This window comes from Perca flavescens, chromosome 11, assembly GCF_004354835.1.
Source record: "Perca flavescens isolate YP-PL-M2 chromosome 11, PFLA_1.0, whole genome shotgun sequence".
In the NCBI taxonomy this organism is placed as follows: Eukaryota; Metazoa; Chordata; class Actinopteri; order Perciformes; family Percidae; genus Perca; species Perca flavescens.
This window is the reverse complement of record NC_041341.1, coordinates 7,156,532-7,180,328: the sequence shown is the minus strand read 5'-3', so window position 1 is coordinate 7,180,328 and position 23,797 is coordinate 7,156,532. Positions and strand designations below refer to the sequence as shown.

The following is a 23,797-nucleotide window of genomic DNA, read 5'->3' as shown; positions in this document are numbered from 1 at the left end:
CCAACGCCTGTGTTTTGTGTCGTGACGGAGATGTGTAAAACTACAAACGGGTGGGGTAGTGTGTGAAATGAAAGTTTGTTTTCTTGTCTGTGAATAATTTGGTGGTAATGAGCTGCTCAAGCATAAACTAACACAATCCAGTTAACTTGAAAGTTAATGCTTTAGGGGCGGAAAAGTTATGAGAACACAGATGCTTTTGGATGTGCGTGTGCGTGTGTGTGTGTGTGTGTGTGTGTGTGTGTGTGTGTGTGTGTGTGTGTGTGTGTGTGTTTTTTACATGAGTGGGTGTGAATCCCTCCGAGACAGGGTAAAAGACACAAGGCGTTAGAGCAGAACTATAATTCAGCTCTGGGGCAGCATGTGCTCACACACATTATGATTACAGCGTATTACACTGTATCCTCCAACACTGTGCAGAGTTGATGAGGAGGGGGGGAATTCCTTGGAATAAATGATGTGTGCTAAACGTTGACTGTACGTTGGCTACATCTACCGACAACACTAGGTCTGCAACCATAACGATTACTTTCATTGTCGATTAGTTGTTTGGTCCATAAGATGTCAGAAAATTGTGAAAAATGTGGATCATTGTTTCCCAAAAGCTCAATGCCAAATGTCTTGTTTTGTCCACAACTCAAAGATATTCAGTTTACTGTCACAGAGGAGAGAAGAAACTACAACTCAAACTGATTAATTGATTGTCAAAACAGTTGCAGATTAATTTAATAGTTACAACTAATCAATTAATTGTTCAATATGTGCAGCTCTAAACAACATGGAATCGAATAGGTCTGCAAACCACCGATAAAGATTAGCTGTAATGAGTCCAAAAGCCAGGAAGTGTGTTCAGGCCACACAAACCTTTATCGTCCGGGCTAAATCTCACATGTTGAGTTAGAAAAGTGAAAAGAAAAGAGTTATTTATTATTGTAGTATCACTGGTTTATGGTTGATGACAGTTATGGGATGTATTCTCTCATATTAATAGGATGAAAACATACAGAGAGGTTGGAAGGAGTGAGTTATTCAGAGGGCAGATTTACAAGGAACTAGACCCTGATTATGTGTTTGGCCGTCTGTGTGTGCGTGTGTGTTAGACTATAAAAAGGCACAGGTTGTTCAGGTTGAGGCGCCACTGTAATCAGAGCCTGCGTTGCAAATTCTAGTAAGGGGATGAGTCAAACATTATGTAATCAACCACCCAATCCCCCTCTATGTTACCAACACGCGCACACACACACACACACACACGTCCTGCCTGACCCCCTTCACACTGAGCACAGAAACAGTGCATTACATCACCGGGGCATTATCGGGTCCTCTCTGTCTGCTTTCACACATACTAAAATATTAGCTTCCCCAGTCACCTGCCGCCAAAACACAAAGGGTGACGTCGATGCGGTTGCAGGGAGCTTCCCGAGTGCCTACTTGGCACTTTTTTGGCCTTCTGAAGCACGCTGCGAGAGAGGGAGGACAGCGAGGGAGAAACTTTGACACCCCGCCTCCCTCCTCTCGTCAGTCTCTCCGTCTCTTTGCACCCACGCATCCCATTTTCTGCCCTGTCATGCTCTGTGGCACAGCAACAGCAAACTGAGCGAGTTGCATCCTCATCATTGGTCTCTGAATATTCCGGTTGCAACGTATCGTGTACAGAGCACCCTTTAGGGTTAGACAAATAGTATGTTGGTTTTCACATGTAATGTCAATTAAAGGATAAAGCTGGTCACGAAATCTAATAATAAGACCAACACTGACCTGTGTTTTTCAGCACCGATGCAATGAGGTGTTTTTAATAGTTTTTGGACAACAATGGGGCCCTTTGGCGCAGAGGCAGAGATATATCGGGCTTTGATACACAGGTAATACTTGGTTTTGGTCTTTTGATTGGATTTGTTGACATGAAGAATATCAGCAGCCTCAATATCAGCAGGACCATACTGCCCATGGCTGCTGCACCTTCATTCCCCCTCTGTCTGAGACACTGCTGGAGCGCCTGTCTCTTTGAGACCCCCCCCCCCCTCCCGAAAAAGCCCAGCCTGCTCTGATTGGTCAGCGTTTCAATATCTCCAGAGTCTCCGCATCTTTTGTTCTGCTGCCGCTATCTCTGTACAGTCCGTGGCAGACAGAGACTACAAGTATATAGCGAGACTTTATATCGTCAAAAATCACCATTAAGGACTTCTAAACCAAAAATTACACAACCGGACATGTTCAAGCAGGAATGTGATCCGAAATTCAAGCGAAATTAACAACATCGGCAGCCAAGATTACAGCTTTCCCGGCGTTAGCGTGTAGCTAGCCCCACATGTAGCTAGCAGCGGATTGTAATGGAGTATATAGCAGCACTTTCCACCGTCAAAAATCGCTAAAGAAAGGCTTCTAAACCAAAAACTACAAAACTGAACATGTTCCATCAGGAATGTGATCCTAAATTTGGGGGAAATTAACAACATCTGCAGCCAAAATTACAGTTTTCCGTGGCGTTAGCATGTAGCCACATGTGGCAGGATATGTAACGTGAACACGACAGTAGCATGCCTGCCTGGAGAAGATGACCACATATGAAAAACCAGCTCGCTATGATAGAATACGGAGCCAAGGGTGGAAAAAACTGTTGAAACCTGAGGTTTTGGCTCACAGGGATTTCTTTTTAATAGGTTTACGTCATTATGTGAGGCTTTGGCCACGTTTAACATGAACGTCCAACATTGCAACATTATAAACATGACAGGAAATACATGAAAGCATAATAGGTCTCCTGTCATAAGGAATATTCTAAACAGAGAGACACAAGCAGGGAAAGACCTTGAATGATTGTAATGCAGCATGTTGATGTGAATGTACATAGTTTATGTAGATATTATGTAGACAGTTTCATTGCCTTTATTGGATTTTATTGACATTGGTCTACGTGCTGTATACGTTGCCATTCGGCATCTATCCACGTGCAAGAAGTCATTTGTCGCCGCTCACCCATCTCGTTGACTAACGTGAATTGAACTTTGCACCAAACGCAGGGATAAATAATGTCATGAATCACCGTCCCCGATGATGTCTCGTCTCAGCACGCCATGTTTTGTTGACGTAGTCTTGAGTGACTGCTTTCTGCTGTCTTCTCTGGCTCCAGTCAGAGAAGTAGAACATGGAGGCTCGTTGTAAAGAATCTAGCTCTCTTGTTTTGTTCTCGCTCCGCTTTACTGCTGCTCTGCTCAGGACCACTGCACTGTAAAAAACGGTACACAGGAAGGTAATGAATGTCTCTCGGGTTAAGAGGATCTAAGTGTGCACGTGCAACTGTGCGTGCATGCGCGTGTATGTTTGTGTGAACGCATGCGAGGGTTAATGCAAGTCTGATGGAGTCATGGCTAATCTATGAAGTCTAAACAGATATCTGAGAATAAGAGGGGGGAAAGTTTACTGGCTCCGTGCCTTTCTTTTCTCATGACAACAAATCCTAAACCTGGAAACACAGACACACACACACAAATATACACACACACACACACACACACACACACACACACACATCACAGAGCACCTGCATTCAGATGTTTTTCTCAGAACTGTTCCCCCTGAGCAGCAGTTTTTGGCCCTACAGTTCACTCTGAATAACCTTCTGTCAGTGGATATCTCAATGTAAGTCTCACGTTATCATTTATCTGCTTCAGTTGGTTTATACACAACTTAAAACCCCAATTTGTATAATATATAATAAAATAATATCTTTCCATTCAAAACTGAAAGGTTTGACTAATAATTTAGCAGATTTAAGAGTCTACAGCCATGTCATCAGCTCTGTAGATTTGCACTAAACACGATGTGCGATGGGAATGTCATTAGTTTTGCAGGTGTAGAGACAGAGCGCATTGCGTCACACTCTGAAAGCCACACCCATCGGGGGGAAAAAATATCAACGCCACAATATGCAATTAAGGGCTGAAATGCTGTCAAAGTGCCTGTAGCTAACTAAAAACATCAGATTTAAGCATGTCAAAGGATTATTTTAGCAACCTATGTCTATCCAGAGAGGACAAGTTAGCTGTTAGTAATGTCACGGCATAAACCACACCCTGGGGAAACTTGATTGCTCTGTTACGTCTAGGGATTATAGAGCTTGGTTTTGCTCGTGCATTTGACATCCCTGCAAACTAGTCGCCAGTGCCTTAACGACTGCTATAATCTACCAGACCAAATTGCAACGCGGATTTCGGTGCCTGCGCTTCTCTCTGATTCTCCGAAAACGGACGTTAGAAGCAAGCTAAACATTGCCGCATGTCACGCTAGTTAACACTACACTTGGCAGCAGGTAACGTTAGCCTACCGTTAGCTGCCAGTGTGCAGCTGCTGTTGTCGGAAAAACAACCCAGATGTTGCGTTCACTTGAAATTCGCCTCGCCAGTCTTGTGCTGCATTCAAAGTTATTGTAAAATACCCTTTTCCCAACCAGTGGTTGTTACTTACTGGTTTAATTTACTGGTTAACTTACGCGCCAACCTTATGCTCCTTAGCTTTCTGATTCATCCACATTCCACTGTAACACAAGTTGCATTGTGTCAAAATGCTTTAGCTTAAATTACACAAGTATAATTAGCATAAAACTGACATTTGAATATTTGACCTGCACACGTAACGTCGGGCATAACGTTACGTTAGTGTCAGGAACCCTCTTCCCATTCTTGAAGACACTCTGATTCGGCCAAATCGTCAAACTCAAGGCTTCAAAACAGTAGTGCGCAATCCAGTGGGTGACGTCACTGCTGCTCCGTCCATTATTTTTCTATATTATATTTTTCTATTTTGTCTATGGTGTCTAGTTACCTGTTGGCGTCTCACCAGAAAGAAGTCAGTCAGTTGGAGCCCGTAAATGTCTCAGGAGGGCTGTAGAAAGGATGGAGCATCCTGCTAAGTGTTCTCCGTCTGGGACAAAGTGAAGGCCCTCTGTAACGGCGCTTCTATAGCGATGAAGAGTGTTTAGCAGACTGTTTTTGGCCGCTATCCCTCATTCCAGTGATTCCTCAGTGCCTATGGGCATTGGCACAGAGAGAGAGGGGTGGAGGGAGAGATGGCTAAGGCTTAGACCCCGCTCTGCAGGGTCAGCCACTGCCCCAGGTGCACATGGGGAAACACTTAGCGTCTCTCTGATTATTCCATATCTCCCTCTGTCTGTGTCTCACTTTCTCTCTTTTATCCCTTTCTTTCACCCCCACCACCACCCAGGGCTGCTGTTCTCATTGCACATGCAATATCATGCACGTGACTATGCGTATTTTGTGTGTTAAGATCGTTAAGCTACACTGTGGTCTGCACTCACTGTGTCCTCAGCGCCGTCTTTGATACCGTTGTGTTTTATTCCTGTCCTAGACGTTCTCCCCTGGTTCTGAGCACTTGTACTGGCTAACCGTGTTTCCCCCTGAACCCCGAGAACTCCATCAGACATCAGTTGTCTTTGGCAGCTGCTGTGACATTACTTTACCTGGTCAAGAAAAGAGAACGTTATTCTACACCGGCTGTAAATTACAAGTACGGGACTTTCTTTGTGAGGTTTTGGGCTCCCAGTGGAGACCATTTTTGAGGCGAACACAACTGTTTTTCTGTTGCACACCGGTCCACATAAAACTCCCAAAATTATAGTCTCCCCCCTCCCCCCCACGCTTTTTTTTTCTTTCTTGTAGCTTAAAATAAGACTGGTAATCAATCAAATAAATGAAGACTGAATCTGTCAGTCCACAGCTTTTTGGGATTTTAGGAATACCATGCCCATAGGCCAGCAAATGTGCGACTGAACTGCGACGTGACCCTGCCCTGCTAATCCTCTTCTGATGAGGAGATGACTCACGTCACCTCAGGTCCAGTCACATCTCGGTTGTTGGCGCTCTTGGGGACAGCGCGTCGGACCGCCTACAGCCAAGGCGGGACGTGATCGAGACCGGGACAACTGCCACGTCACCCTCTGCGTAGTCACTGGCTGTTGACTCGCAGATGAAACAAAGGTGCAACCTGACCTGCGGCCTAATCGCTGGTGTGAACAGCCACGGGGTATGTTCCAAAAAAATGCTAACCGGGCGGTGACACATCACTAAGACGGACTTGTATTCGGGTTGAAATTTGGATAAACAGTGGAGGGAGTAAAAGGGTTTTATCGTATTCGTAAAAAAAAAAAGCTTTCAACAGCCGTCACGTTATTTTCCATTGACTCCCATTTATTTGACTGTCGCTACAGAAAGTGACTAAAGCTCTTCTACAAGTTGTCAGAAAGCTGCTTTTGCAACGGTATGTCTCAGTGAATCCCCTCCTTTTGCTCAATCTATCTTCAGTTGTCTCCTGGCGGGTTTTTGTTCCCACCCGCTCTCTGCCTCTCACCCCACCCTCTTCTCCTCCGCATATGGGATTCACATTTGGCTTCGCTGGGCCCGTTTTCTTAATGTGATGTTATGATACATTATCTGAAGCCATTTACGTCCTGTCACGACCTCGTATGTGGACACAAGCTGAGTAAGCCAAGGACAGGAAGGTCATATTCTCTCCAGGTGAGTTACGGCCGTTTAATTTGACACTGTTCACAGTGGTGATCATTTACAAGGCCTGAAAGTGTAATCAAAACACAAACTGTGCTTACGTGGGTCTCTCGCTCTCTTTTTCTACAGGAGCCTGTTTGGTGGAGTATAGGCTTTCACCCTCTCCTGCTGCCGGCTGTAAATCGCCTCTGTCGAAGGTGTTCGTGTGCATGTGTGAGGGGGGAACAGAAGGTGAGAGATTTGGGGGTCAGCCGAGGTCTTTCAGGTAATTGTGCTTCTTAAACTTTTGACCCACTAAGCCCTACTTAGTGTGGTGCTTGCTCCCCTTATTTCCCCCGAGAGTTTTGACTCTGCATACCAGGACCTGTGTGTGTGTGTGTGTGTGTGTTTGTGTTTGTTGTCATTGAGATACAATGAGTGTCTGAACATGTGCTGGTAGCCTCACACAGCTCTTGTTATTCTTTTTCACCTATTTTGGCATAGCATTCAGTGTTTCGCACACACGTTTTGACCGCCCTTTTCTCATTTAATCAGGCTTTAAAAAAAAAATTATAATTCGATTATTTTGTCATGTTGTGCTCCCCGTCCTGTCTGTCCGTGTGAGGCATGTTGAAAGAATTCATCCTCAGTACTTTGGCACGAGATGATGTGACTTGTTTGTCCGCGATCTTCTTTCCCTCTCGATTCTTCTGTACACTCCAGTCAGAGGATTGTACCTTCACCATCAGTCAGTTTTTTGGATATCACACTGCTCATTTTGGTAACTTAAAACTGGCTTAAAACACCAAAACTGCTAAAATTGCAGAAATGCTGAGAAAAAGAGCAAAGCAACCTATTGCTCGTTGTCTCAGAGTAACAGTGATGCCTTCCCTCATTATGAGCTTTCCATTCATCATATTTTGTCTCCTTCCCTATCTTCAGGGTGTCTGTCTTCATGTTGAGCCATGTGAGAGTGATGGATGAGGTGGCTGCTCTGCGCCGGGCTCCATTGCTTTATGTTTTCGTCGTTTTTTTTTCCCAAACACACAGGCACAGCACCGACATGTAATTGTTTACAGATGAAGACAAGTAATCCAAAATGAAAACCGAGTGACTCGTGCTAACAGTTGACCCTCTGGGTCCTGTATATTTTTTTTTAAAAGTGAGTAATGAATGCTTTTAGCTTTTTTCTCTCTTCATATATCGTGTGTGAGAAACCACTGTGTGAGTGAAGTCGAACATGCTCTGTGCTGTTTGTTTTTCTTTCGTCTACATATCCAAGCGTACATTTAACTTTTTTTAGTTGGCAGGTGGAGGACAATCGCAGGTTTACGCCACAGATGCTCCGATCAGGAGCAGATTGCTGAGGTGAGTTATTTAACTCCTCTTCTTTCCTCTCGCTTCCTCCCCCTAAAACACAACCCCACCTGCACACACACACACACACACACACACACACACACACACCCCCACCCGCCATGTCAGGGTTGGAGAAAGCGCGTGAAAAGGAAGGCCGCAGGGGCCAGTTGTTTTTAAATAAACTAAATCTGCTAACAGTTTTATAACCCTGACCTCGTAAAACTGGCTGCAGCTTTTGGTCAGCTCTCTGCTGATGGGGCCGAGCAGAGCCGTCCAGGCCTGGAATTCCCATTTGCCGCTGCGGAGCGTGTCGGTGCGTCAGCTGGTGTGTGTGTGTGTGTGTGTGTGTGTGTGTGTGTGTGTGAGAGAGCGTGAGGGAGGGGAAGGGCGTATGATATACGATTGCTGTGTCACGATCCACATGTGATGACCGTCCTCACAGGCAGAGCATCCAGGCTGCTCCCTCTTTCTGGTGATTTCCCTGTTCAGGAAGAAGTGAGAGAGTGTGTGACTGTGGGACAGAAGAGAGAGAGAGAGAGAGGAGGTGAGAGGGAGGGAGGGAGGGAGGGAGGGAGGAGAGAATAGCGCTCAGACAATCTGTGTGTGTGTGTGAGAGAGAGAGGTGGGAACCGGGGGAGAGAGGAGCTGGCTGGGAAACAATAGTTGAACAACAAATCCAGTGTTGCGTACAGGATCTCAGCCTCTCTCTGGATACCTCTGCTGTCTTTCTGCTGCCGGGCGCCGAAGGTAAGACCGCCAGCCTGGGAGTCACACCTCAGAATCAGCACGCTCTCTTCCTTCCTTAAAACCCAATATGCTGAAGATATATTCCGTTCTCTGGCTTCTTTTTTTGACAGGCCGTAGAAGATTTCACTGTAAACTACTACAGGCTGGATGTGAGATAATATTGCATGTTCTTTTATGGGGTTTTTTTACGTCGCTGTACGTGCATGACACACGGCCTGAGTTAAACTTCTGCTCCCCCTTTTTCTTTGCTGCACATCCCCTTCGCTCAGGTGCACATTCCTCTTTTATTGCAGGTATTTGCTGCCCCGCATGTGTCCAAGAAAACTGCAAGTGGTTGTGATTAGGAAAACAGTGTGACGTGACGTGTAATAGGAGGAAACATGTTTGTGTTGGCGCTGGTGGATTTGCTAATCAGGCACTGACAGCGAGGGCTGGAAGGATAGTGGAGCTCGCAGAGCTTCTAGGGAGTGTGTGTGTGTGTGTGTGTGTGTGTGTGAGTGTGTGTGACGGAGCGTGAGGTTAATAGCTGTGTGAATATCTTTGGATATGCACGGATATGTGTTTTACAGGTGCGTGCGTTTATGTCTGTGAGTGTATGATTGACTTGGCGTGTTCTGTTGGGGCCCTGAGGCTGCTGGCTTATGCTCGAAGGAGATGATGACAGATATAATGGACTCTGTGGTAGGTAGGAGGAGGAGGAGGAGGAGACGAGCTACCACTTCCATCTAACTGAGAAGGAGAGGCGTGCGTGTGTTAGCGAGAGAGAGGGAGAAGGTGTTTAAATGAAAGATGAAGTGGCTACAATAATAAGAGAGAGGGAGGTAAGAAAAAAGCTGAGAAAGAGACAGGAACGGTGAACCCTTTCGGAGGATACGCAGTGCCAGAGGAAGGACGTAATAAATAGGAGAAACAGAATGAAACTGAGATGTGTAAGGGGGGGGGAGAAGAGGGCTGAAGGAGGTGAGAGTGATAGAGAGTCTGACACAAAAGGAAGAAAAAGCAACAAAAAAAGAGGAAGAGATCGAGACGGTGCGATGCAAACATCCCTCCAGACATCCCTCTCCACTTCCAGTGACACCAGATGAGAAACAGTTTGTACAGTCAGAAACTGTCTGTGTTTCTTTTGTGTTTTTCTTCAGTCTGCATCCTCGCCCTCAAACCAAAAGTCGCCTCTGAACTGTTTGGAGAAGGAGAATAATAATAAAAAAAAAAAAAAAGGCGAGGAAGAGGAGTGGGAGGTGTGTTTGAAACATCGCACATTCAGCCAGGTGCACATAAACATCAGAGCAATGCGCGATCGGTTTTTGTGTCTGCGCTCTCATGTTTCATATTCACACACACACACACACACACACACACTGGGGCCCATTGTGAGTGTATTTATTTGGACGGTGTTGAAGCTTCGATAGGCAGTTCACAATGTCTCACCGCCGCAGGAATGTGCTTCTGACAAATGGATGCTCTGCACGGAGCGCAGGCCATCGAGAAGATCCCCGCCCTGCCAGACAAGCATGTGACACGTCTCCGCTGCCCGGAGAAACCTGGTCCAGCGTGATAAAACAAACATGCCTACGACTCCTTCGCACGCTCACTCTTTTTTTATTTATTTTTTTGAGAGAGAGAGAGAGAGAGCCTTGGGCTTGGCGTTGAATGGAGGATTGATCTGGTTCCATGCACTGGTTTTAGCCTGCAGCTCCGATGAGGATGGAGAGAACCAAGGAGGAGGCCGACTTAGGATTTGAGGCGCATGTGTGTTGACGCAGCACGATGAGGGGTTCTGTTTAACGCCCCGCCGAATACATTCAGTCAGAACGAAATAGAAATCGGAGAATATTCATATGTATATGTCATATCTGTCTCCGTCTCTCTCCGATGTTTCTGAGAAGCCAAAATTGTAAAGCTAACACAAGCTTAGCTCCGGCTCACGTTGCTGCCTGTCATTGGCTGTACACGGCTCTCAAATCCACACTGTTTGTCTTATCTTTACTGGGGGATATATTTAGTGAGGAGCTTAGCTTTTAGGAGGTTGGCGCGTAGGGACGGTAAGAGAGAGAGAGAGAAAGAGAGTGAGAGAGAGAGTAAGTTTGTGTGTGTGTTTCAGGAGCTGGCGTCAGTAGACAGTGGAAGAGCTTGGCACTCTGCATGCCAAACTGTGTGTGTGTGTGTGTGTCCCCTTCTCACTCTAGTCAGGAATCTGCCCTTTAGTTTATTAAAAGCTGGTGAAACAATGGAGGGAGGTGAGTTTGGAGGGTGGGGGGTGTAACTCTAGAGCAAATGTGCAAAGCAGTGTGATGATTAGAGCTGTCCCCTCTTAGTCGATTAGCCGACTAATCCGTGGTTTTGGTGTCAGTCGACTACGATCTCATTAGACGATTTGTCATTTTTTTATGCTTTTTTTTCCCCCCACACTGAATGACTTATTTCCAGGGCCAGACGGATTTTGGAAAAAAAAATGAAATAAACTCAGAATGTTAACACATCTCCACCACCAGCAGAAACACAGTCCGCTAAAGTCCGCAGATTTTTCATTTTGCATCGCAGCAGAAAACTGCTAGTCTGACTATCAGCAGACCAAGCTCCATCTTGTAAGATTGAACATTAGTCTGGGGGAGTCTGCTCTGTATTTTCTACTGCACAAGAGGCGGGATCAATGGGCATAGTTCAAATGACTCTGTACACAATTGGACAGTCCTTCAACCAATCAGAGCAACGATCAGGGTGACGTAGCAGCGACAGCTGCGCTTTGGTGGCCGCCATGTTGAACGTAAACAAAAAGCTGCCTGGTCGCTTCTATATCGTCATCGTGTTAAACCCGCCAATAGCGCGCCAGGTGGATAAGCCAGTTTGTGATTGGTCCCCGCAGATTTGTAACTGAAGCAGGATAGATAAATGTACAGGTTTCCAGCCTGAGCTGCAGGGAGAAATCAAATGGCCGGCAGATCGGGCTGGGTTTACCCGGTCTAGAAAACTGCAGATTCCGTTGGTTTATTCCAAGGAACGTCACACAAGATTCAGAGCGGTGCTTTTGCCTGATTCTAAGTTTTAGAGATGTGTCGTTGAAGTCAACTAATCGATTAGTCGATAAAATTGTGTTAGTAAGGCAGGCAGCTTTATTTCTATAGCACATTTCAGCAACAGGGCAATTCAAAGTGCTTTACATAAAACATTAAAGAGCAGTTAGAAAACAATTAAAAAACAATAATAAACAAATTAAAAACATTAAAAGACAAGAATAAAATTGATAGTGCAGTATAAGAATAAAAGTTACAGTGCAGTATAAGAAATTAAAGTTAATAAAATAGATTATTTAAAGAAAAGAAACATCAAAAAGATAGGGCTTTAGCTTAGATTTAAAAGAACTGAGAGTTGCAGCGGACCTACAGGTATCTGGGAGTTTGTTCCAGATATGTGGAGCATAAAAACTGAACGCTGCTTCCCCCGGTTTAGTTCTGACTCTGGGGACAATAAGTAGACCTGTCCCAGACAATCTGAGAGGTCTGGTTGGGTCATAGTGTAGTAGCAGATCAGAAATGTATTTTGGCCCTGACCGTTTAGTGATTTATAAACCAGTAAAAGTATTTTGAAATCAATTCTTTGAGGCACTGGAAGCCAGTGTAGAGACTTCAGTACTGGAGTGATGTGATCCACTTTCTTGGTTTTAGTGAGGACTCGAGCAGCAGCGTTCTGAATCAGCTGCAGTTGTCTGATTGATTTTTTAGGGAGACCTGTAAAGACACCGTTACAGTAGTCAAGTCTACTGAAGATAAAAGCATGGACAAGTTTTTCCAGATCCTGCTGACACATAAGCCCTTTAACCCTTGATATATTTTTAAGGTGATAATAGGCTGATTTTTTAATTATGTTAATGTGGCTTTTAAAATTTAGGTCTGAGTCCATGACTACACCAAGATTTCTTGCTTTGTCTGCTGTTTTTAACATTGTCGTTTGAAGCTGAGTGCTGACTTTCAATCGTTCCTCTTTTGCTCCAAAAACAACCACCTCAGTTTTTTCTTCATTTAATTTAAGAAAGTTCTGGCACATCCAATCATTAATCTGTTCAATGCACATATTTAATTGTTGTATTGGGCTATAGTTCCCTGGCGATAAGGTTATGTAAATTTGTGTGTCATCCGCATAACTATGGTAACTTATTTTGTTGTTTTCCATAATCTGAGCCAGTGGAAGCATGTAGATGTTGAACAGAAGAGGCCCCAGAACTGAGCCTTGGGGAACTCCGCACGTCATATTTGTATGCTCAGATGTATAATTACCTATAGACACAAAGTAGTCCCTATTCTTTAAATAGGATTCAAACCACTTTAGTACTGAGCCAGAAAGACCAACCCAGTTTTCCAATCGGTCAAGCAATATGTCATGGTCTACCGTATCAAATGCAGCACTGAGATCAAGTAATAGTAAGACTGAAATTTTGCCACTATCTGTGTTTAAGTGGATGTCATTAAAGACTTTATCAAGAGCTGTCTCGGTGCTGTGGTGTGGTCGAAAACCTGACTGGAAGGCATCAAAACTGTTGTTTAGCGATAAGAAAAGGTTGAGTTGTTGAAAAAACACTTTTTCTAGGATTTTACTTAAAAATGGAAGGTAGTGTCATTCGACAAAGAATTTCCTTAGTCAAGGATTGAGATGGTCCGATACCGAAACCATTAATGGTATCAGCTCCGATACTGCCTAAAACGCTGGTATCGTTATCGGGAAGTACTGGAGTTAACTGTACGTACACACCGCAGCCGACTTGAGCGTCTAAAGATACCGGAAGTCATTCATTTTCAATGGAAGCTGGCTTCTCTCAGCTGCAAGGAGCGTCAAAACTCGCGTTTTGGGCGTTTTGAGCGTCAATCAGAAAGTTGAACTTTGGTCAACTTTATGGTAATGAGCAAGCAGCAAGCAGCGGCAAATGGCAGCAACCAATCGGAATATAGACGTCCTTCTCGCTGGCTGATTCTGGAGAAACATACGATGTAAACTTTTGTTCCTACCAAGACATTAGTTCCATGAAAATGGAGGGAAATCTCATAATCGCCGTTGCTGGGTTCCCCTATCATTTATGATGTGACGTTGTTTGCGTTTAGGGACCAGTTAACGTGCCGTCACATGGTCTCTAAACAGTCACATGGTCTCTAAAGAGTCACATGGTCTCTAAACAGTCCGCTCACGGTGAAGTCCTGCACGGGTCAACAGCTGGCGGCTGCTCGCTCTGCCTGCATTCTGCTGCGGTTCTGCGGCTAACGAGCGAGCTAACTGCTAACAGACACCGCTGTGACCAACAAACAATACAAATTCTGTCCTTATATACAGTATGTAATTTATAAAAGGTTTCTAATGTCAGTGTATTGGCCGTGCAGTGGCTGCTTGTGCTTTGTCTTCAATCGTGTGTTGAACATGATCGAAGAGAGAGAGAGAGAGAGAGATGATCGAAGAACGCTGCCACGTCAGAGCGGCCAGAGCTTCTTTGCAGCTCAAGTCGGCGGCGGTGTGTACGTACAGTTACGCACAGATCCGATACCACGTTATAAAGCCCTAAAGAAAATCTACGTTAACGTAATTTATTTATGTTATTTTTCCGTTATAACTGACTGTCAAACTGGATAGTAAAAGAAAGTTCTGGTGCGTTCATTGTTTGTGTTTGTTCATGTTTCACAAAGAGTTTAACCTGAGCCAGACTGACAACAGAGATAGAAATCATATCACATCCATACAGAGATAGTAGTATACAGCTGTTAAAACATAATGAAATATATGACACACTGGTATCGGATCGGTACTCTGTATCGGCCGATATGCAAGTTCAGGTATCAGAATCGGTATCTGGAAGCAAAAAATGGTATCAGGCCATCTCTAGTCGAGGACAAACGTAGTGATGATGTAGTGAGAAAGAAGAAGAGAAGGAGGGGTAGAGATAGGGAAAGGTATTCTTGTTCGTTTGAAAAAAATTCCCACTCTACCTGTCATTTCTGCCTAATTCCCCACCCCTCCTCTTCTGGTGTGCTTTGATGCACCTGTTTTCTGCGCGTGACGGCAGCACCGGCGGCTCTATAACTTGCCCCTTTTGCCGCCGCAACAACTGTGTACTCAGCTGCCGGCTGGCCGGGGTGATAAAGCAGAGGATCCCTCTGAAGATCCGTCTCCTCGGCTCAGGCCCGTGTGCCATCACACACCAGCATCCCAGCAATGTTTTGAAGTCTCAGATCGGCAGCACAACGGCATGTATCTGCACGTGTGTGTGTGTGTGTGTGTGTGTGTGTGTGTGTGTGTGTGTGTGTGTGTGTGTGTGTGTGTGTGTGTGTGTGTGTGTGTGTGTGTGTGTGTGTGTGTGTGTGAGAACAAAAACCCATAAGTAAGGTGGGCAGGGGATATTTATACACGCCCCCCTACTGCTAAGAACAAAGCGCGGTGACGTGGACTGAGAAATTCTGCTCTACACAACATATGGCGCGACCAGTTGGGAGGCTACATGGTGTCACGTCTCTAAACAGATTTTGAGATTATGTCATTGTTTCACCTCTTGAAGAAAAAGTCTTGACTATGACTTTTCTTTTGCACCTTAAATCTTTGGTGCATTGCTTCGGTGTATCAGTGTATTTTCATTGCTAAGGAGAGAAGCCATTAGAGCTCCTAGCAGGGTCTTCCCTTGCATTTAAAGGCTTTAGGTGCACCACCCGAGCCGTTTTTGGGCACCACCTAAGCAGAACAAATGTAAAATCAATGTGAGCATCAAAAGTGACTAAAAGACTTTTCTCAGATCTAATGATTGTAGTCTGACTTCTTTAGCAAGTTCTGTCTATAAGCTTTTTGGGTGTTATTCATTTATTATCTGCTCTAGCTTTTCCAAATCTTTAAACAAATATATGGTAATAATAATGATCCCAAATTATGTGTAATTGCATTTTCTTTTATTGATAAACCTATTCCTTGAACATGTAAATGTGCCGGAATAAATTACTTAAACATTTACTATTCACAACTATTGGCAATTAATGTCACGTCGATGAGTGTGTGTGTGTGTGTGTGTTTGTGTGTGTTTGTGTGTGTGTGTGTGTGAGGCATCTTTCCCACCGTTGCCTCTAAAAGAGACATCACAATATCTGCAGTCCTAAAGCTTGGAATCCCCATCTCATAACTCATAAGTCAGTGCAGCTCAAAGCGAAGGGATTGCGGTCTGTGAGGAGGGATTGTGTTGTGGTTATGTGGTTTGGCTCCCCCAGATATTCCTAACCCAGGCTGGATCTAATTGCAGGTTCCGGGCCCTTCTTAAACGATCTGCCCCTTGGACATGTTGCTAAAGCTGTACCTACAAAAAATAAAGCGGAATTTACAAATTAAATTTGCTCTACGACATATGATATGTATTTTTATAAGCAGTAAATACAGATGTAGAGATAGGTCTCCGTGCTTATTATGTGTGTAGTTACATGAAATGCATGCTGTTTAATAATTCTGTCTGTCCGTGGGCCTCCAGCAATGGATCTCTAATTAGTTTTTAAATAGCAGGAATTCCACGTTGGTCAGTCAAAGAAGATAATTTAGGTTTTTTTTGGGTTGTTGTGTGCCGTTATGTGCTGTCGAGCTTTGGGTTTCTCTACATGCTGAAGCGGTGTTTGTACTAAGAGCGATACTCTGCAATTAAAGAGTTTGGAGGGCCTTTCCAAAATGAAAAACACAATAGCAAAAGTGTAACACTCTGTTTATCTGCTCTATCGTCCGATGCAATCGTTAGCATGTCGTTAGCATGCCGACAACGCAATCACAATAGTTTTGAAAACTTCCCATTGGACCAAAATCCAATAGTACGACAGCCCCTTATCCTGAAAACAAAAGCCCGCTTGTCTTTCTTTAACTTAGTTCACAGCAAGGTTATTATAGTTTTGCATTTTTCATTAGTTTTTATTTTTATTTCGTTTTGACTTTTTGTTTTCAAATTCAGTTTAGTTTTAATTAGTTTTTAAAGTGGTTTTGCTAGATTAGTTTAGTTTTATTTTTTGAAAATGCTTTTGAAAGTTTTGCATTTTTCATTAGTTTTTATTTTTACTTTTTGTTTTTTTTTAGTTTTAATTAGTTTTTAAAGCGGTTTTGCTAGTTTAGTTTTATTTTTTGAAAATGCTTGGTTTTAGTTTAGTTTTTATTAGTTTTAGTCTTAGTTTTAGTCTTTTTTTCTAATATGGGTTATTTATTGGGGGCAAGATTCACAAAGGTCAGAAAAAAGTATTATGTAATAATAACTCAACAAAAACATCATACAATTTTAGAAATATGTATTCACAATGTATTCAACAATAACACCAGTACATAAAATTTACATATGATGATGAGCACAAATACAGTATCTCACAAAAGTGAGTACACCCCTCACATGTTTGTAAATATTTCATTATATCTTTTAATGGGACAACACTGAAGAAATTACACTGTGTACAGCTTGTATAACAGTGTTAATGTGCTGTCCTCTCAAAATAACTCAACACACAGCCATTAATGTCTAAACCGCTGGCAACAAAAGTGAGTACACCCCTATGTTAAATTAAAATAGCCCCACATCATCACATACCCTTCACCATAGATTGGCATGGTTTTATGTCAGTTAGCCTAATAGTTGGTTTGATTTGCAGTGAGAGATGATTTTATGGAAAGTACCCCATGCCACTCTCTAGGTATGGTGAAGGGTATGTGATGATGTGGGGCTATTTTAATTCCAAAGGCCAAGGGAACTTTATCAGGATGCATAGTATCCTGGATCCATGAAATAACTGGCCTTTAAAAATAAACATCTGCCTGCCTCTATGGGAATTTAACATAGGGGTGGAATGACTTTTGTTGCCAGCGGTTTAATGTTTTTTCCCATCTAGTTTTCGTTATTTCGTTCGTTTTTGTTAACGATTATATCCTTGGTTCACAGACGAGCTGTTAAAGTTAAATATCAGCCGATATGGAAAATCTTACGTTATGATTTATACGTTATCTATAACCTTATGGAATATGCTTATGGAGTCTACAGTAAAGCTGTAATCGGGCCTTAAAAGTTAGGACAGAAAAAGATCTTTGGCTCTAGTCTGTGGGCCTTTGGAGCAGGGGGCATTTGTTTTCAAGTTAACGGGACATCGGACTTATGGGCTTTTGTCAAACTATCGGGGTTGCAGAATAATGGGCCAATGGGCAGTCACCCCTACGTTAGCATCATTATTATGAAAGCTAAGCAGTCAAACAGGGTTGTGTTAGAAAGAAACAACAGTCTGAAAATTATTTTGGAATGATGCTAGTTAGTCAAAGAATGGAAATTTTGCTAAGGAAAAATTTTTTTTTCTTTCTAACACAACCCAAAGCAAACTTTCCATTCTTTGACTAACTAGCATCATTCCAAAGATCCTCTATACTAAAGATAGCGCATTTCAAGTAGCGCCAATGGTATGAAACGGTAGACGCTTTCTGTCTCCTAAAGAGGCGTGGCCTCGTTTGAAAGAGTAGCGAACGTCGTGTTTTTTTATTAATACTCTCTTTCTCTCTCTTTCAAAATGTCTTTCTGCCTGGAACTTGCAGCTTTTAGCATGCCAATGTGTATATATCTATTAAGTGCATATTTAAATCACCTGGACACATTAAAAAATTCAGCAGGAGACAGTTTTTTTCCAGCAAACTTGGTTGCTAAGCTTAGCTTGATTAGCTAACATGCTACAGCTTATAGCATCTGCAAGTGAGTTGTCATTTAAAGCTTAATAATGCTTCTGCAGAGGTTCTACGAAGAGCTTTCGCCGTAGCCTACGCAAATGGCCTGAAGTTTATACTTGTGCGTTGGTGTGTATGTGTGGTAGAGCGAGGGAGAAGTGAGAGAGTGACGGTAATTAGCTTCAGAGTGAGTAGCGACTCTAGAGTCATAGTGAGAGAAACAGAGTGTCTCCCCTGTTCTTTCTGACCACGGTGGGAAATCTGGAGCAGGACAAGTTAACCCTCTCCTTGATTTCACGTTGTTTATGGAGAAGGAGAACCAGGAAATGATGATGCAACGCTACCAAGCCACGGCCGGGCGATGTGCGTCACCGCAACGCGTAGTTACATTTTTCGAGAGGTGCACGTCAGGCTACGTCGTAGGGTCCGGCGTAGGTTTGTGTCTCCACGTACCTACGTACGTAGCCACGGCGTACATTTAACACAGAAGCATAAATCACACTTTAGGCAGCAAAGTCGTTTTTTTGCCTGCCTCTGTCTGAAGGGAAGGACTATTGTTTCAAACATTAACAAGAGTTTGGAGTGTTAAATCTTCCAATGCATACAAGTGGAAAATAACAATAACAAAAAATTATTTCTAGTTGCAAACCTGGTTGAATCTTTCCTCTATTGGTCCCGGGTATTTTAGTGTCTTCAATTTGTACCCAGAAGTCGGATTTTCCGAGGTCAAAGTTGAAAACAGGCCCCACCCTGACCTCAGATTTTTCCGAGCTCGGAACTCTGACAACCTCGCAGTACCCCAAATTCAAAATCCAACATGGCTGCTCCGTGCATCAACAGTTGTGAAAGCTGTAGTAACATGCAGTTATTAGCACTTCGGTCTTATTTGTGTCTCGCTAAATCGTACACACAGTCCTGTCCAACTTCTCTCTGTGGACATGTTGTTTGCATTCTCCACAAAAGTACTGGTATTGCTAACTATGGCTAACCTGGCTACAGCTAACCCTACAAATCCAACTTGTACATGGAACGCATTCAACTTGGGTGTTACGTCATTCCCAGCACTATTTGTCTTTCATGGCACTTCTGCACCCCTCCCCCCCTGCTGATAATAAAGGCTCCACGTCTGCTGGATGCACTACACACATGGCAAGGTTGTGATAGCTAATTTCTCAACTGTGCACAACTGAGCTCCTCTCTCCCCTCCTGTCTCGCTGGACCAACATATCTCTTTACTCACTTAAAGCAGCAACAGTGGAGCCACTGTTTCCACTCCACTGGTCTCCGAACGTGGACGTGTGTCACTGATGTCAGGGCAGACGCTTTGGGATGAAAGAAATGGGAACCTGGACTTGAGCCATTTAGGTTTAATGTACCCAAAGTGTTAACAATCACTCAGTTTTCATGTCCAAGACAGCACACTATTCCTCAAACTCAAATGTATCTGAATGTGTTGTGACGGAGATTACATGGCTTTGCTTTCCAAAAAGAAATTCCTCACCTCGTCAAATGGAAAATCTGACTTTCTCTGTAGAGTCTTACTGGATGGAGCCTGGCCTTGCAGATGTTTGTTTTTTTTCTACAATAGTCATCAAGTGAAGTTGTTTACTTTAATCGAGCTGAAATTTCATGGCTAATTCGGAATGAATGGCTTGTTGTGTTTTATGGAGCTGTGCTGCCAACAAAGCTGCTTTTTTTTTAAGGAGAACAGTGAAAGCCCAAGGTGACACGTCGATCCAACACGTCGATCCAACAGACCTAAGGGTTGCAACAGAGGGGCGCAAATGCTGGATCTGTCTCAGGGATAAAGGAGGAAGATAGGGTGCACTTTCAAATGCAACACAGTTGGGATTTGTTTTTGTATTAATATCAGAGAGAAAGGCTTGGTTTGTGCGGCTGATGTGGTCGATTCCAGACGATAGATCCAGGAAAGACACAGACAGTAACGGTTTTGGGTTTGTCGGTCATTATGCTTGGATGAGATAGGGGGTTGGGGAGGATCCAGCTGCTGTTTGTGAACACCCAGGCTCTATAAATCTGAGTCCAGGGCAGGTGTGGGTGAGCTGGGGGAGAGGAGGCCACCCTGGCTCTTACCCTGCACCGAAACTCCTGGCCTTGTTCCGACTGTTCTCACGAACCATTCGTACGTATAGCTACGAAAAGTAGGGCACTGTAATTTGTATGTATCCCACGTATTTATTACTGTCAGCACCACGATGACTGCCGCTGTATAAGAGGGCGAAAATCTGCAGAGAGAGGAGATTGGCGTGGATGGGTGGGTCATAAAACACAGCACTCAAGGCTGAAGACCTTGCTTTTTGATGCTGCCTTTAAATAATAGTTAATTTCTTATGCTGCACTGTAACTTTTATTCTCGCATTTGATCTGTTTTTATATTTTTACCAGTGTTTTAATCCAAACCCCCGATCTTTTTTCTAATCTTACCGAGTCGTTTTGGTGTCTAAATTTAATAGTTGCCGCTGGACGGTCAATAAAGGAAGTAAGGAAGGGCTGTAACCTTTATCTGTATTTCAATATTGATTTTTTTTTTTTAAATGATTAAAAGAATAAGAAAAAGAAAAGGAATTAATAACAAAAAAACACAAATTAGACCCGTTCGAGAAGGGATAGGAAGAAGCCAATCCTACCCAAGGGCGTAACTTTGGGTTCAACATTGGGGGGGGTTGAGATCTACAACTATCTAGAGAGGTCCCGGGACATGTCTGCAGATTTATAAAAAGCGACAAAAACATTGAGAAAATTGTCGAGAAAAACTTGAACAGAGACAGAAACGTCAACAGGCAACAAAAGACTTTAAAAAAATAAATTTTAAATAAGGTGAGAAAAACGTTGAAAAAAAGTGTCCAAAAAAAGCTTGAAAACGTACAAAAACATAACAAACAATAAAAAAAAAAAAAACTTGAATAAGAGAAAACAATGTCAAAAGGCGACAAATGTCGGAGAAGCGAAGACTTTCTGGATAAAAAACTTTTGAAGAAAGTGTCCAAAAAACCCTCAAATAAGGTGACAAAAAAATACCAAAAAAACATTGAAAAGGAACAAAAACTTCAGAAAAAGCCCAGTTTTGATTATGATATAAATTACGCCCATGGTCCGACCCCCAGTCTAAACCTTAAACCTACTAAACAGACAATTTTAAATAATACAAAAATATTACTCCGATGTCCCACTATATCAAGCTATTGAGAGAAAAAAACAGGACTCACAGTAACTTTTTCTCAGCTGAATGTTACTGTAAAGACCGCTAAACCTAACTGTCATGTGACCAGCTGGCAGTCGCTAAATTTCAGAGGATATCATACGAACATGTTCGTGAGAATGAGTTGCCTTGTTTATTTCAACCTACAGTGCAGATTGGCAGCCAGGCATCACACACTCACACACACACACACACAGATAAGTGCTCGTCCTGCTTTAATGAACTCCCTCACACTGATACAATCTCTCCATATATTATCCTAAAAGCCACCATTATCTGAGCCAGCTGCCATTCGTAGCTATGTATTGATATCACCAGCTTTTAAAGCTCAGGCATGAGTCTCCACAAGAGACAGTAATTATTATGATGTGTAGTCACCTTGTAGTGACGGATGTCCCACTCGGAGCACGGCTGCGTCAGCTGGCTGCCTAACAGGCAGATGACAAAAATCATCTCTTGGCTCAGCAATTGCCATTGCGACGGCACGTGAAACTGCCGTGACATCATCAACAACGTGACACGCGCTAAATCAATTTATCAGCAACGGAAGAGAGGAACGTCTGCACTTTGTCAGTTGTGCGGTGTAGTATACGTAGTGTACGGCGTAGTTTTGCGGGCTGCCATTTTAAACAATCTGAAGGTCTTAGTTTGAGGTTTGTGCAGGATGTCCTGTGACGGTTCTCTCTGACCAATCAGTGGTCTGCAGTCAGGGGCGGACTGGGACAGAAATTAAGCCCTGGCAATGTCCAGGGACATTATTTTCTTTATAATTGCAAAAACCATGCTCACGTTAGAGGCACCAGCTGCATTAGGCGCACATACAGGCTTTTCATAATGAATCACACACTGGCGCAATTCATAAAATCTTCAAATAAACTATCTTCTTATTTAAAACGTATTATTACATACTTAAACACACAAAACACGTAAAAAAGTATGAAGACATAGCGGACAAGATGCAAGCTTTTATTTTGAAAAGTAGAAGCCCGACGCCAGCAGACGGGAGGCTCCAGGCTGCAGCCGTACAGTCTTGCATTTTTTTTGCCAAACTAGTGTAATATGCCAGTGTTGCCGCATTTTTTTAACATACCTGTTGTCCTCTGGTCAAATTTGACCCATTTTGAAAAAGTTTTGGGTTTCTTTCAACCAAATTGTCAAAAAAAGTAAGGTGGATGATTCCAAACGACGCTCTTCACAAGTAAAATAAATCATCAGTTCACTGCTTTCATTGAATTTCAGTGTTTTATTCAACTTTATAGCATTTGAGAAAAAAAAAAGATAAAAGAACGTTGAAAAAAGTGACAAAAACGTGGGGGAAAAAACCAAAACTTCAAATAAAGTGCAGAAAAAATCGACAAAGACATCGAAGAAAGTGACAAAGACATCAGGAAAAGCGACAAAAGGGTAAAAAAAAACTAAAATGAAGAAAAACGAGCAAAAAAGAAAACTTTTCATTTAAAATTTTGACCCAGAAAAATTAAAAGTTGCATAGTCGACAGGAAGACAACACAAGGTTTAATCATTTTTCCAGCGGCCCAAATCGGCCCAAGAGTGCATTGGCCCATATTTTTTGCCAGATTGCCGGACTGCCTATTGGCTGCACATAAAAAGGTAATATGGAGCGGACATCTGGCTAGTTCACATACACACACAAGGCTGTAGACCATAATCAGCGGGGGAAGAAGTACTCAGATCCCTTACTTAAGTAAAAGTACTAATACAACACTGTACACACAATACTCTGCTACAAGTAAAAGTCCTGCATTTAGATTGTCACTACACAAGTAAAAGTATGTATGTATGTATCAGTTGCAAATAACTTAAAGTATTAAGTAAAAGTACTTAATGCAGAAAAATCCTCACATTTTAGACAGTGTGAAGGATCTAACCAGTTGTGTGTTTAATGGTCTCATCATCTCAGCTGGACTTGTAGTCCGTAATATTGTTGGCTAGTTTCATTTATAATCAAGCATCAGATTTTATAAACTACATGTGTTTTGTGTGCAAAAATGTTAATTTGTAAAGTAACTAGTAACTAAAGCTGTAACAGATGAATGTAATGGAGTAAAAAGTACAATATTTCTCTCTGAAATGTAGCGGAGTAGTGGCATGAAAAAGAAAAGACTCAAGTAAAGTACAAGTACCTCAACATTTGTCCTTTAGTGCAGTACTGGAGTAAATGTACTCAGTTACATTTCACCCAACATTTAGGTTAAAATAGAGTTTATTTATCCTGCCCTGGTATTTACTGCTGGGTGGATCACTGCTGTCATTATCTCTGTTTGCTTTACTTCAGTGCCAG

The 23,797-nt window shown here is 42.9% G+C and overlaps 1 protein-coding gene across 6 annotated transcripts in view; it reads left to right on the top strand.

Annotated features, from left to right (window-relative positions):
• Positions 1 to 4,380: 4,380 nt before the first annotated feature.
• The window catches only part of ndp (norrin cystine knot growth factor NDP), a 37,719-nt gene continuing 18,302 nt past the window's right edge, over positions 4,381 to 23,797 (top strand). The window contains exons 1-4 of one of the 6 annotated variants that reach the window (XM_028592206.1): positions 4,381 to 6,527; positions 6,645 to 6,746; positions 7,437 to 7,656; positions 7,805 to 7,862. The gene's annotated coding sequence lies outside the window, so the exon portion shown is untranslated. Of the gene's footprint in view, positions 6,528 to 6,644; positions 6,781 to 7,436; positions 7,657 to 7,797; positions 7,863 to 8,439; positions 8,601 to 8,710; positions 8,750 to 23,797 lie in introns of those variants that run through there. The other 5 variants (XM_028592204.1, XM_028592207.1, XM_028592205.1 and 2 more) reach the window with 5 other exon arrangements.